The sequence below is a fragment of the Gracilinanus agilis genome, chromosome 2 (genome assembly GCF_016433145.1).
Source record: "Gracilinanus agilis isolate LMUSP501 chromosome 2, AgileGrace, whole genome shotgun sequence".
Classification (NCBI taxonomy): Eukaryota; Metazoa; Chordata; class Mammalia; order Didelphimorphia; family Didelphidae; genus Gracilinanus; species Gracilinanus agilis.
This window is the reverse complement of record NC_058131.1, coordinates 586,383,619-586,396,587: the sequence shown is the minus strand read 5'-3', so window position 1 is coordinate 586,396,587 and position 12,969 is coordinate 586,383,619.

The window sequence follows — 12,969 nt, the reverse complement described above, 5'->3', positions numbered from 1 at the left end:
AATAAATAGCCACAGCAAAGTGTGTTTTTCACTTAAGGTGAAAACTTAACAGGAAAATTTTGCTACACACTTTCCTCAGAAGCCCTAGAATTTTATTTTGAAATTTTTAAATGCTTCCCTGATTTCTTATAATCTAGTTAGGCTTCTAATCTGAAATTATGCTCTTTGGTATGTCCCTATATGTTTATCATAAATTTCTGCAACACCCCAATAGCTTTGTAAAAGCCACCATTTTCTTTTTAATGGTTTTTAGATAGATAACTACTTATTATTTTGGGGAAGCTCCATTTATTCCTATGCTCTCAGATGTTTTAAATAAGAATAGGGACTGTATTTGTCAAAAGCCTTTCCTGAATCTACAGTGAGATAATCATATGATTTCTGTTGGGTTTGTTATTGATATGATCCATTTCCAAATGTTGAAACAGTACTGGTTTTTAATATAATCCCATCTTGTTATAGTGAATGATCTCTGTGATATAGTGCTGCCATCTCCTTGTTAGTATATTTAAAATTTTTGCATCAAAATCCATTAGGGAAATTGGTCTATGGTTTTCTTTCTCTGTTTTTGCTCCTCCTGGTTTGGGTATCAGCACCATATTTGTGTCACAAGAAGAAATTTGATAAGATTCTTTCTTGTCCTATTTTTCCATATAGTTTATGAGCTTATCTCTTTGTCTGATAGATTAGGTTGGGGTGATTATAGATGGTAGAATATTAGAGCTAGGAGAGATTTTAAAGATAATCCAGCCTAATGTCATTTTACAGATGAGGAAACTGATACTTAAAGAGGATAAGTGACTTGTCCAAGAACTTTAATTTAGGTAACTTCATTCAACTTTAATAAGAAGCCACAAAAATTAAAATAGCTTGAAACCTGAAAACATTTTCTACTCACTCCTCAAAAGGGTAAAAAAAAGAAACTGGTGTGTCTGTAGGGAGAGGGGGATAATTTAATACTCATTAGAGATGAAAAGTCTATATTAAATGTTTTCTCCCATTTGTCCTTACCTGATACTTCCATGCTTGTAAATTCTACTCTGAAGTTAGATTTTTGCCCTATATAGAAAACCAAGTATATTTAGAAACATGTATCTGCTATACAGAATAATCACTTCAATGCTAAAAATACTCTTCTGCTACTAACTCAATTAGAAATATGCAACAGGAAGTCTTAATTAAGGTCTCTAGGTTGATAAAACTCAGCTTCCAAACAATATGCTATTCTTAGGAGCTACACTCAAAGCACAAGAAATAATTACGAATCTCAGTTGACAGCTTTTGAAGTACCTACTATGTGCTTAACACTGAGAACATCACAAAGAATTATTAAAATTTTTCGCCAAAAGTTTTGTGATGATGATGGCAGAATGGGGGTTGAGAAACTGTCTGATATCAAGAAAGAAAAAACTTATGCTCTTAGTTTCAGTCATAGTAAGAGCTAAATTGACAGGAATCCAAATTCCTTAAGGAAATTTGGGACTAGTTGCAACCATCTTACACCACCTTTCTTTGATGATGGTGATGGATGATAATTTTTAGTTTTTCAGCACCTGGTGCCCAGTGCCTGCAGGCCTCATGGCACGATAACAAAAAAATAACTAAAACATCATTTACAGAATGGCAACGTGTCCCAGGAAACCACAGAAAGTAGCAGAGTAAAAATCGTTTGGCTTCTCTGGAGGCCGTAAACAGTAGAACCAAATATGAATTGGGCCCACAAAAAATAATAAAAATCAATATTCTGAATTTTGCCCTCAAGAATGGTTTATATGGACTTTGGGGAAAGTTTCACATAAGAGGCTGTATACGTATGGTCAGACCCAATAAATCGTTAAAAGACAAACCAAGTCAATGTTTTCAGCTCCCTAGACCACCTAATCTGATCACCTGCAATAACACCTTACATTTATTTAATGCTTTTAACTCTTCAAATAACCTTCATATCTCATCTTACTTGGAACTTTATATCAAGCTTTTGAAGTAGATAATGCTCCAGGCATTATTACTTTTGCTTGATAGTTGAGGAAACTGAGGCAATACGACCATACATATAACTCCCCTGCTCAAGAAGATCCAGGGGCTCACTGTTACCCCCAGTCCAAATGACCCACAGTTTTGCTTAGGATTAAAGCTCTTGGCAATCTGGCTCTGGCCAATCTTTACAGGTTTTGTGTACATTATTCTTGTGGACAACATTTTCTAGCCACACTGCCCTTGCTCTTCCTGGCACCCACCAGTTTCCATTTCTGGGCTTTGCAGGGCTTGTCCTCCCCTGAAATCCTTTGCTCCATTCAAGGGTCCACTCAAAATTCTCTCTCCATTTTACACCACTTTCCCCTCCCTAGATTCTTTCCCCCTAAGATTCCTTTGTACTTTGTATGGGTTTTGTTTTTGCTGATTGGTATAGGTATTGTCCCCCTTCCCCTAGCAAAATGTAAACACTTTGAGGACAGGTACTATTTCCTTCTGCCTTTATATGTCCGGCACTTAGCACAATGCCTGCCACTTGGCAGGCACTTCACAAACCATTTGCTTGTTAAATGAATTAACAAGAAACAGCCCAGAAGATCCTGGTTTTGGATTCTATCCAGGTTCTGGATTTGATTCAATCCAGACTCTGCTACCTGTGTGTCCTTGAGTAAGTCTTTTAACTGCTCTGGGCATCTGTTTCTCATTTGTCAAATGAGGGAGTTCAACTAAGTCAATCAATAAACATTTATCAAACACCTACCTTGTGCCAGACGCCGTATTAAAAGCTCAGGAGGGCACAAAAAGGACCGAAGATAGAGCCTGTCCCCAAGGAACTTGCAGTCTAATGGGAGAGACAATATGTATACAAACACAGTCAAAGCAAGCCATAAACAGGATTAACAAGAAATCACCAGCAGAGGGGAAGCTCTAGAGTTAACAGGGATTGGGGGGAGGCTGGCTGTCCAAGGAGAAAGCCCAGGGAGGTTAGTGGTGGGAGCAGCAGGGGGAGAGTGTTCTAAGAATGGGACACAGCCAGGGACAGTGCCCAGAGTCAAGAGAGAAAACGTCTTCCTCCTGGAAGAGCGAGGTGGCTCAGGCCCCATCCAGATCTCCACGACTATCCTATGACAAGGAGGTCCTTGGACAACAGGACACAGCAAGTGAATGACAGAGCTTATGCCAAAACCACCGTGCCATGATATCGATGGTGCAAATGCTTACAGAGATGAACCACAAAAAAACCTGATTCAATCCACCGTCCACACTGTGCCAAGTGCTAAAAATCCTGTTTATAATCTAATTAATAGGAGAAAATAAATCATGAACATAGCCTATTCCTAGAACACAAATAGCAAGGGCTGGGGGGAGTTCCATTTGGCCTCTGCTTGATTCCAATCCTGGAGAGATTTTGTGTGCTTACATGGCACCGCACCACGTAGATGGATAATGGACTCTGTATCTACCTCTTCTTGACCTCCGCTTCTAGAACTGGAATTAGTACATGATCGCCTACGCTATAACGCCGTGAAAGCTCTAAGACAAATCTATCCCATCTGGCTTAAGAAAAACAACCAAGAAGAGATATTCGATCTAAGTTCCAATGACTGAAACACTCTCCTACCTTTCTGTCTCCATAGAACAAAGAGGCCACAAAGGGCCATGAGGGACCCCTGAGTCCAGCTTCTGGGTTTTCTTGGTCCCTACTTGGAGGCCAATGGAAAGAGTGATGGCTCTGTGTTAGCAGGACCTGGATTTGTAAACAGATTCTGCTGCTTACTATCTGAGTGGCCTTGGGCAAGTCACTTGACCTCCTCAGAGCCCCAACTTCCTTATCTGTAAAATGGTGGCAGGAGGGTGGGTAGAGATGTTTGGACTAACTGGTTCCTGAGGTCCCATCTACCTCTAAATCTAGGTTCCCATGAAGAAACAGGAGGAAGTTAATACAATATACTCGGTCTAACTTTACCAGTTAAGATATATTTCAAGTACTCATAATTTACTTTTTTGCTTTCAAATGTAGAATATTGAAGACAATTGGAAATTTGTCCAGATACCCCAAAATGAGGGAAAACATAACTAATCAGATAGACAACAAAGATCAAGTATTTCTTAAGCAATGATTATGTGCCCAGCACCTTGCTAAGCTCTAGCAATAGAAAAAAATGAATAATAATAATTATTATAAATAAAATATAACAAATAATAAAACCAAATAAATAATAAAACAAAACAAAACAAAAACAAACAGTCCCTGTCCTCAAGAAACTTATTTTCTAATGGTGAAGACTATATACATAAAAAGGGGCAGAATTGTGTTGGGTAGAGCAAGACAGTATGAGCATAGATAGGGGCATGATGATGAATTCTGAAGAGGCAGAAACACACATGGGAGAGGAATGAAGTCTAGTCTACCTGGCCTGCCCCCAAAATGGAAGGCCCCAGGAAGAACTCACCAGTGGGAGGAAAGAGCCAATGGGGCCCATGAGACATTGAAGTTTCAGGTAAGAAGACTCCAAGGAATAAACCAAAATCCAAGGTAAGAAGGTAGGTGAGTTATGGTGGCAAAATCCAGAGGAGTCAGAAACTTGGCTGGGAGGGGAAAGAAAGACAAATGAGAAGAAAGGGAAAAACTTTGATGCTGGCAATTTTTAAATAGACTTTGGTAAATGATGCAGATTTTAGCAAAGACACTCCTGTAAATGATCTCTTGCAGAAGTAATTGTACATGACAGGTGGGGAGCAGAGGGCATCAGTGTTTATCAGTAGAAAACAAAGTAGAATGAATCAATCAAACATTTATTCACCACTCATCATATGCCTAGTGCTACTGGTGGTATGCCTGTTGAACCCTGGTTGAAATCAAATGCTCAGAAGCAAAATTATGTAATCTACATGTTTCCTAGGCTCTAATAATATTTCAAATAAACTTTCTTTTCCCTTTTTATTTGAGCAAAGATTCACTGTTGAGGTATAGTTAAGGGTAAGGGCATAAATTTTAATTTGTAGGTATATATGTATATATTATATGTATTATGTATATAATATAAATTTTATATTTTATGTATTTATATATTTTATAATTAGATTATACTTATTATATGTGTATCATATGTATATTATATTTATTATATTATACAGTATTATATTATGTGTATTATCTAACAATATACACATGTATATATTATAATTATATACATAAATTATATATTTTATTCATTTGTATTTTATTTATACATATTTATGCATTAATATAATTTATAAATCCATTTAATTATTATAGAATAATACATGTGTATATTTTATATTTGCATACATAAATACATACACACATACATATATGACATACACTTTTAGAACTTCCAAATGTGCTAGCTCATTTTGACCTTAGTGGTTTTATCCAGCCAGATCCTTCTGGGTACTAACTGGTCCGCATTTTTACATTACACTTCTTTGTTTGTTTTTCATTTTAAAGGCCTGAAATTTCTTATCTGAATTATAAATAAAAGTGCTTACTAGGTTTTCTTCAACCTAGATAGAGAAATAATGATAACTTTTTTTACTTGGGATTTTAGGCCTTTAAATTGTTTTATACATATTATCTGTAAAAAGAGGGATGTTGTATAATTCCTCAAGTTCCTTCTAGCTCTAAACACCACAATTTTATTTGCTATTCGTAATAACACTGTAAGTTAGTCAGCACAAATATTATCCCCATTTTTATAGATGATGCAGCGAGGAAAATTAATGTTGGGGCTAGGACACAAACCGAGATCTTCTGATTTCATGTCCAATGTACTCCACTGCCTCTCTTGAAAATTTAGCTACCACGCTTTCTGAGATTATTCTAGAGTAAGCTACATGGCCATGAGTAAATGAATCTTTAGTGTTATTCACAATTAAAATACTCCATCTTCATTTCTACAATTATGTGATGGATTCATTATTACATGTCAAAGTTCAAAGGGTTTTTTGAAATCCTCTAGTGCAACCCTCTCATTTTATAGACAAGAAACCCATGACCTAAAAAAGTGAAATTACTAAACCAGCTTTGCACAGCTCTGAGGTAGGACAATGGATCATGCTAAATTTGAAGTCAGGAAGATGAGTTCAAATTCGACCTCATAAGTCACAATTTCTGCTCTCCTCATCCAAAAAATGGGAATAATAGCAGCACTACTTCCTAGGGTTATTGTTAGGATAAAATGAGAGATTTGTAAATTGCTCTGAAAACCATAAAATAAAATTTAAGTGTTACCCATTATTATTAGTATAGTTAGTTAGTTAGTTAGTTAGTTAGTTAGTTAGTTATTTGAAGGACTACAACCTGATCTTCAAACTCCTAGTAGTACAATTCCCATCCTACTACATGATGGTGCCTATTCTAAAAAGACTCTAATTAATTTAATGAGCGTATTATTAAAATGTGCACAATTTTTGGAAGATTTAAATTTAGGTGTCATTAAGCTTATAATTTTATTGTAGAGAAAGGACAAAACAAACATTTCTCTTGGGTGCTAAATTGGATGTTCTCAGTTAGTTCTTATTCAGAACACTCCAGACTTGATCATCCTGTTCATTCCAATTTTAGTATTCCTTGTTTGTAGTTCAAAAGAATATAAGGTGTAGAGTCAGAGGACCTGGGTTTGAATTCTGGCTCTCCCCAACCCTAACCTCCCTAATTGACTCTGTGATCTCGGGTAAGTTATTTATGCTTTCTGAGCCTCAGTTTTCCTCATCTGTAAAATGATGATAACACACTTATGTTATTAATGTCAATGGGGGAGGGGCTAATAAAGAACAAATAGAAAAAGGTATAAGGCATTTTGAAACTATATAGTTGTTGTAGTTCCTACACTGTCTTTTATTTTAGTTTCATAATAACACAGTAATCAGTCAACAAATATTTATTGAGTACCTTCTATGTCCAACAGTGTGTCAATCTCTACAGAGGATATCAAAAAGAAATGGTCTTCCTAGCTGTGTGACCATGGGCAAGTCGCTTAACCCCCATTGCCTAGCCCTGTAACAAATAAAATTAATATAGAAGGATATATATAAAAGATATTAGGGTTTAAAAAAAGAAATGGTCTCTTCTCTTCAGAAGGAAGGAAAAAAACATGTATTAAGTGATTATTATGTTCAGGTACTATGTTAACAAAAATTATCTTACTCGATCCCTGAAGGTATGTGCTATTATCCTCATTTTTACAGATGAGAAAATTGAGGCAGACAGAGGTTAAGTGATTTATCTAGGATCACACAGCTGGTAAGTGTCTCAGATAATATCTGAACTCCTGCCTTCCTTATTCCAGATCAAGTACTCTATCCACTGTGCCACTTAGCTGCCTGGGGACCGCTAATATTTACATATTACTTTAAAGTTTACAAATGATTTTATCTCAATTGATCTTTATGTTAACACTCTGAGGTTGGTGCTATTATTATTGCTATGAAGAAATTAGATCATAAATCAATCATAAATGAAGAAAATCCCTGACTCCGTGGCCAGTGCTCAGTGCTCAGTGATGTTGTTCAGACTATAGTTGCCAGAACAGTCCAGTGAAGAAAGATCATTGCTTTTGAGCTAAAAGGGAACTCAGAGCTTATGAGATCTAAGCATTTTACCTACAAGGCCATAGAAGCCCATAGAGCAGCACTGGTGAACTCTTTAGAGACTGCATGCCCAAACTGCAACTTCCAGCTACCTGTGGGCCCCTCAAGTTGCCCCAGTGAGCAGAGGGAGGAAGTGCTCTCCTTGGGCTGCTGGCTGGAGGGGAGTGCAGAGGGGGAATGGAGCAGCCCCCTCCCTGCCCCGGGGGCATACGTGCCACACCTTCATCCACACACTCATAGACCATTCTGCCTGAGGTCCCCATGACAACATAATGCAGCTTCAAATTCAGGCTTTTGGATTCCAAATTCAGTGCTTTTTAAAATCACATCTACTTGTGCTGAAGTAGCCTTGGAAACTCCTCACAGAGTAACCCACTCTTGAGCTAGGCTAATGACAAGCTTGTGCTTTCAACCTACAAATCCCTGGAGTGTCATCATTAAGATCATGACTATCTATCCCACCATTTACCAAAAAGTAACCTCCTGCTTTGTCCTCTGGAAGAAGGAAGCGGTGTGTTGTTTTTGCTCATCTAAAGCCCCACTTTTAAAAGATATCTACTGATTTCTAGAATCCTCTAAAAAAGAAAGTTAATGGTTCATTGAAGGTGTTTTTAAAAATATACTAAGTAAGGGATTAACCAGTTAGGACAGCAGAGAGAATTGCCAGGTCTAGAACTGGGAGGTCCTGGATTCAAATCTTGTTTCAGACATTTCCTACCTATGTAATCCTGAGCAAGTCACTTAATTTCAAATGACTAGCCTTTATCACTTTTCTGTCTTAGAATTGATAAGTTAAAAAATACAGTAGATAACTGAAAAGAAACATACTAAAAGGAATAATGTAGCCCTGGAAGGCAGGGAAGACTACATTGTTATTGCCTACTTATTAAGATGGTGTCCTTCTTATTAAGACTATATATTTGACTTCATCATTCCATATATGCAGGATAACATCAATGGGGGGGGTGAGGGGGTGAAGGGAAGGGTCTCTTGACAGAGGCAGTTAGGTTGTTCAGTGGTTAGAGTGCTAGACTTGGAGTTTAAATCTGGTCTCAGATGTATACTAGCTGTGTGACCCTAGGCAAGTCATTCAGCTTGTCTGCCTCAGTTTCCTCATCTGTAAAATGGGAATAAGAGCAACTACCTTCTAGGATTGTTGTAAGGATGAAGTAAGATAATATTTGTAAATTCTCAGCACCATGTCTAGTACACAATAGATGCTATAGAAACATCAGTAATTATGATTATTGCGATGAGAAGATTTGGCTTTGCATTCCAGCCCTGCCACTTTATAGGTGAATGATTGAGCAAATAACTTAATTTCTTTGAATCCCAGCTTCTTTATCTGCAAAATGACTGAATTTAATCTGATGATCTTTAAGGTTCTTTCCTCCTCTAGCATTTTATAAATTCAATGAATTGACCCTGACTCAATTAGAAGCATGGTGACTTTTGAGCTAATTATTCAGTGGAAGTTTCATAAGGGCAATTCTAGGTTTCATATAAGAAAAAACAAAAACTCCCTGGTAGTAATTAGAGCTATCCAAAAGTGGAATGAGCTGCCTTAGAAGTTTGTAGATTTTATATTCACTGGAGGTCTTCAAGTCAAGGGGAATATGCTGTAAAAGGGATTCTTTCTTGGGCCTGGGTTGGATTAGGCAATCCATTGAAGTACCTTCCAACTCTAAAGATCATGATTTGGGATTGTGGCAGCATTTTTAAAGAGTGTTCTATAACGCTAAGCTATTGTTATTATTTTCCCCATCAGCCATTTAGTCAAATTCTATTCTTATCCCCAGTTTTTTGAGGTAGATAAAATAGGTGTTTGCAGAACTTCCACCAAATAATTCAATGCAAAAAATGCTGGATTGGGGAGTCAAGGAGAGCCAAGTTTGAATCCTGCCTTAGGCACTTAATTATGTGAGTATATATGTATGTATGCATATTTATATATATAAATTTGTTATATACTGATGTGGAATAATGTAGTATAATTTTATTATAGTAAAGTATGCATAATAAGAGAGAAGAAGGGAGAGAGAAAGAAGAGAGAGGAGAAGAGAGAAAGAGGAGAGAGAAAACAGAGAGAAGAGGAGAGGAGAGAGAAAGCAAGAGAGAGAGGAGAGGAGAGAAAAAGCAAGAGGAAAGAGAGAGGAGAAAGAGAGAGAAAGAGAGAGAGAAGAGGCTATGAGAGAGTGCAAGAGAGAGAGAAAGTGAGAAAGGAGAGGAGAGAGAGAGGAGAGAAAGCAAGAGAGGAGAGAGAAAGCGAGAGAGAAAGAGAAAGCAAGAGAGAGAGAGAGAGAGAGAGATCTGAGCCCTGAACCTTGGATCAGAAAGACCTGAGTTAAAATATGGTCTCAGGCACTTCTCATTGTGCTTCCTTAGACAAGTCATTTAACTTCTGTGTGCACCACATGACACTCTATAAAGTCTCTGGCTTAAACTCTGAAAAACATTACCCAACCCTTCCCCACCCTCATTTACTTGGTTTTGTACCTGTACTAGATAAAACTAAGTGGAAAAGACCCAATTCCTGCCCTCCAGGTGCTTACCACCACAGAAGGCATTTCAAAGCCTACTAAAATGGGCTCCCTTCCACAACTAATGACTCTAATCCCAGGCAAAGAGACTCTAGTGTCTTTGAAATGTTTCTAAATTCTGAATCCAGAAACTTAGAGGATGTTTCACAGAAAACTGTCAGAAGCTGAATCCCATTTCTCTCCCCTTTGCCAAACAACCACTTGCCTAGAAGTCCCAGATGTTTACTGCCCATGTTTATTCCCTCTCCTTGGCATGGCCGCCAAGCCCAATGCATCATTTGCAGCTTTTGTGCGTGCCTGCGTGCGTGCCGGGCACTCATTAGGTTTGCTCCCTTCCTTCCTCTCCTCTCCCCTCCCTGACAAGGATCAGTTATTTGGATTCTTACAAGGCTTTGTCTGTAGCCAAAGAGCCAAGTTTAATGAGAACTCTTCGCATCGCTGCATGTGTGTATGATCAGTTTGGCATTCACGTAAGGAGAATGGATTTTTTTTTTTCTCTTCCAAAAAGGCCCGCCCCCACCCCCCAATTTGCGTTCATGATTTAAAGAATTAAGTAGACTTCTCCAGAGGAGGGGTTTTCAGGCCCGAGTGACATCACCGGCTTTACCCAGACTGCCGCGATGATAGCGCCGCCGATAACAAATGACCTTTTCATTGCTTGGAATAGGCATGTCATCAGAGCCTCGGGAGTGCAGTGACTTGTTCCTCATCATAATTCTCTCCAGTTGCACAATGGAAACTGCTGTGCCTTCTGTCTTAGCCTATCTCTAATCTATGCACATGGAAAACATCACAGGGAACATCTGTCTGTCAGATAGAGTAGATTCCACTCCACCAAGCTCTTGATAAGCGGGGCCCCCACGTTCCTGGGAACATTTCTGGAAGAGATTCATGGCAAACGCCCCACAAATCCTGCACGAGGCTGGAGCTGGCAGAAATCGCCCAGTCAAATGCCTCCTGGTGTCGGCTGCCCACGACAGGTGCGGGTTGGTGTTTTCCAGGCTTTCACTTCCCACATCACAGGCCTTTCTTCACTTCAGGCTGTTTTGCTTCAATATGAGTCAAACTTACCTGAGAAGGAGTTTTCATCAAATGGTTGAATGCTTCAGGTGAAAAACCACAGCGGCTATAAATCAGAGCCAAGGGTTTCCATGAACTTCTCAGAATCAGAGCACCCAAGAGAGAGAGGCTTCTCTCCCCCTCCCCACAAAACGTCTCAGCTTAACAGATGACTGGTCACAAGAAAGGAGGACATGTGGGACCCTGCTTGACAGGACGCAGAACGTTTTGGGGCTTAGTTTTTACAAGAAGCTGACCACAGGGGAATACCGCTTGGCAACTGAAATAATTCATGGTTCTTTCCTGACTTAGAGCCACAAATCACCCTTCCTTTCCCCAAACCTTCACTCTCCCCTTGGCAGGTGGGAAAGTAATTCAAAGTTGGGGAGTGGGGTCACTTCCCTAAGCAACGTTTCCACTCCTTTGGCAAGCCAGTCATCTCTGTGAGCATGCAAATCGGGGAGTCACAAGATTCAAATCCTTCCTGTTGAGTGTGAAGAGTCACATCAGCATTTTCAAGTCCAGAAAGCTTTGGCCTCTTCTGCGCTTTAGTCCCAGGGGTCTGGGAGCTCTTTCTCTTCCCCTTTCTATAGCTCTCTCCCTCTGATCCTCAAAGGTACAGACCAATGAGAGTCCTGAACCCCAGCAGGCCAGATAAAAAACACTCGCAAGGAGTGACCGCATTGTGGAGGTTCATCTCAGGAAGATGACCACATTTCCCAGCCAGCTGCCTAACCACAAGAATAGTAAAGAAGCACATGAACTCTAAAGTTGGTAAATATAATTTTTAAGAGGTTAATTCCCTTTTTTTTCACCCTCTCTCTTTCTCTCCTCGTTCCTACAAGCTAACCAGGACTCTGTGGCCGAAGGTCTTCTAGGTCACAGATTTAGAATAGAAGGAATCTTAGGAACTACGACCAACCTGCTTATTTTACAGTTGAAATTAAGGCTTCCAGTGGTTAAGTGACATTTCCCCAAAGTCATACAAATAGCAAGTAGTAGACCCTGGACTAGAACTCAGTTCCTCTTCGGATTCCAAGTTCAGCAGACTTTCCACTATTATAGAAAATGTTTGCATTTCCAGAAAGCCTCCACAGATTTCTCCTTTTCCAATGAAAAATGTAAAAGTGAAGGTTCTATCCCTATCTCAATAAATGTGATCACAAAAGGTCCAGATATCTTCCCTCATAAAATGTGCAGATAAGTCACTTATCTATTTGAAAGAGTTGTAGGACTTTGGCCATTGGATAAAGGCTCCTAATGATAGACAAGAAACATCTTGTGAGTGGTGGAAAATCAGACATACCTCTGGGCCTATGAAGAAGAATAGGCAGGAGAACAATCCATCCACGGAATGCTTTGGTTTTAGCAGTTGAAGATTCTGTAGTTAGAGCTGAGTCCTTTAGAAAGACTTGATCCTTTTTCCCACCCACTGACCATACCATTAGAGAAAATGGAACTGTGACAGACAACCGGGACCTTTAGGAGATAATGATAATAAAAATAACAATAATAATATTTATATAGCATTTTTAAATTTTGTAAAGCACTAATTTAGAATTATGTCCATAAGGCTTTAAGAATATATGACCTTTGATCCAGCAATACCACTACTGGGTTTGTATCCCAAAGAGATAAAAAAAAATGTTTCTATAAAAATATGCATAGCCACACTATTTTTGGTGGCAAAAAATTGGAAAATGAGGAGATATCCCTCGACTGGGGAATGGCTGAACAAATTGTGGTATATGATGGCGATGGAACACTATTGTGCTATAAGGAG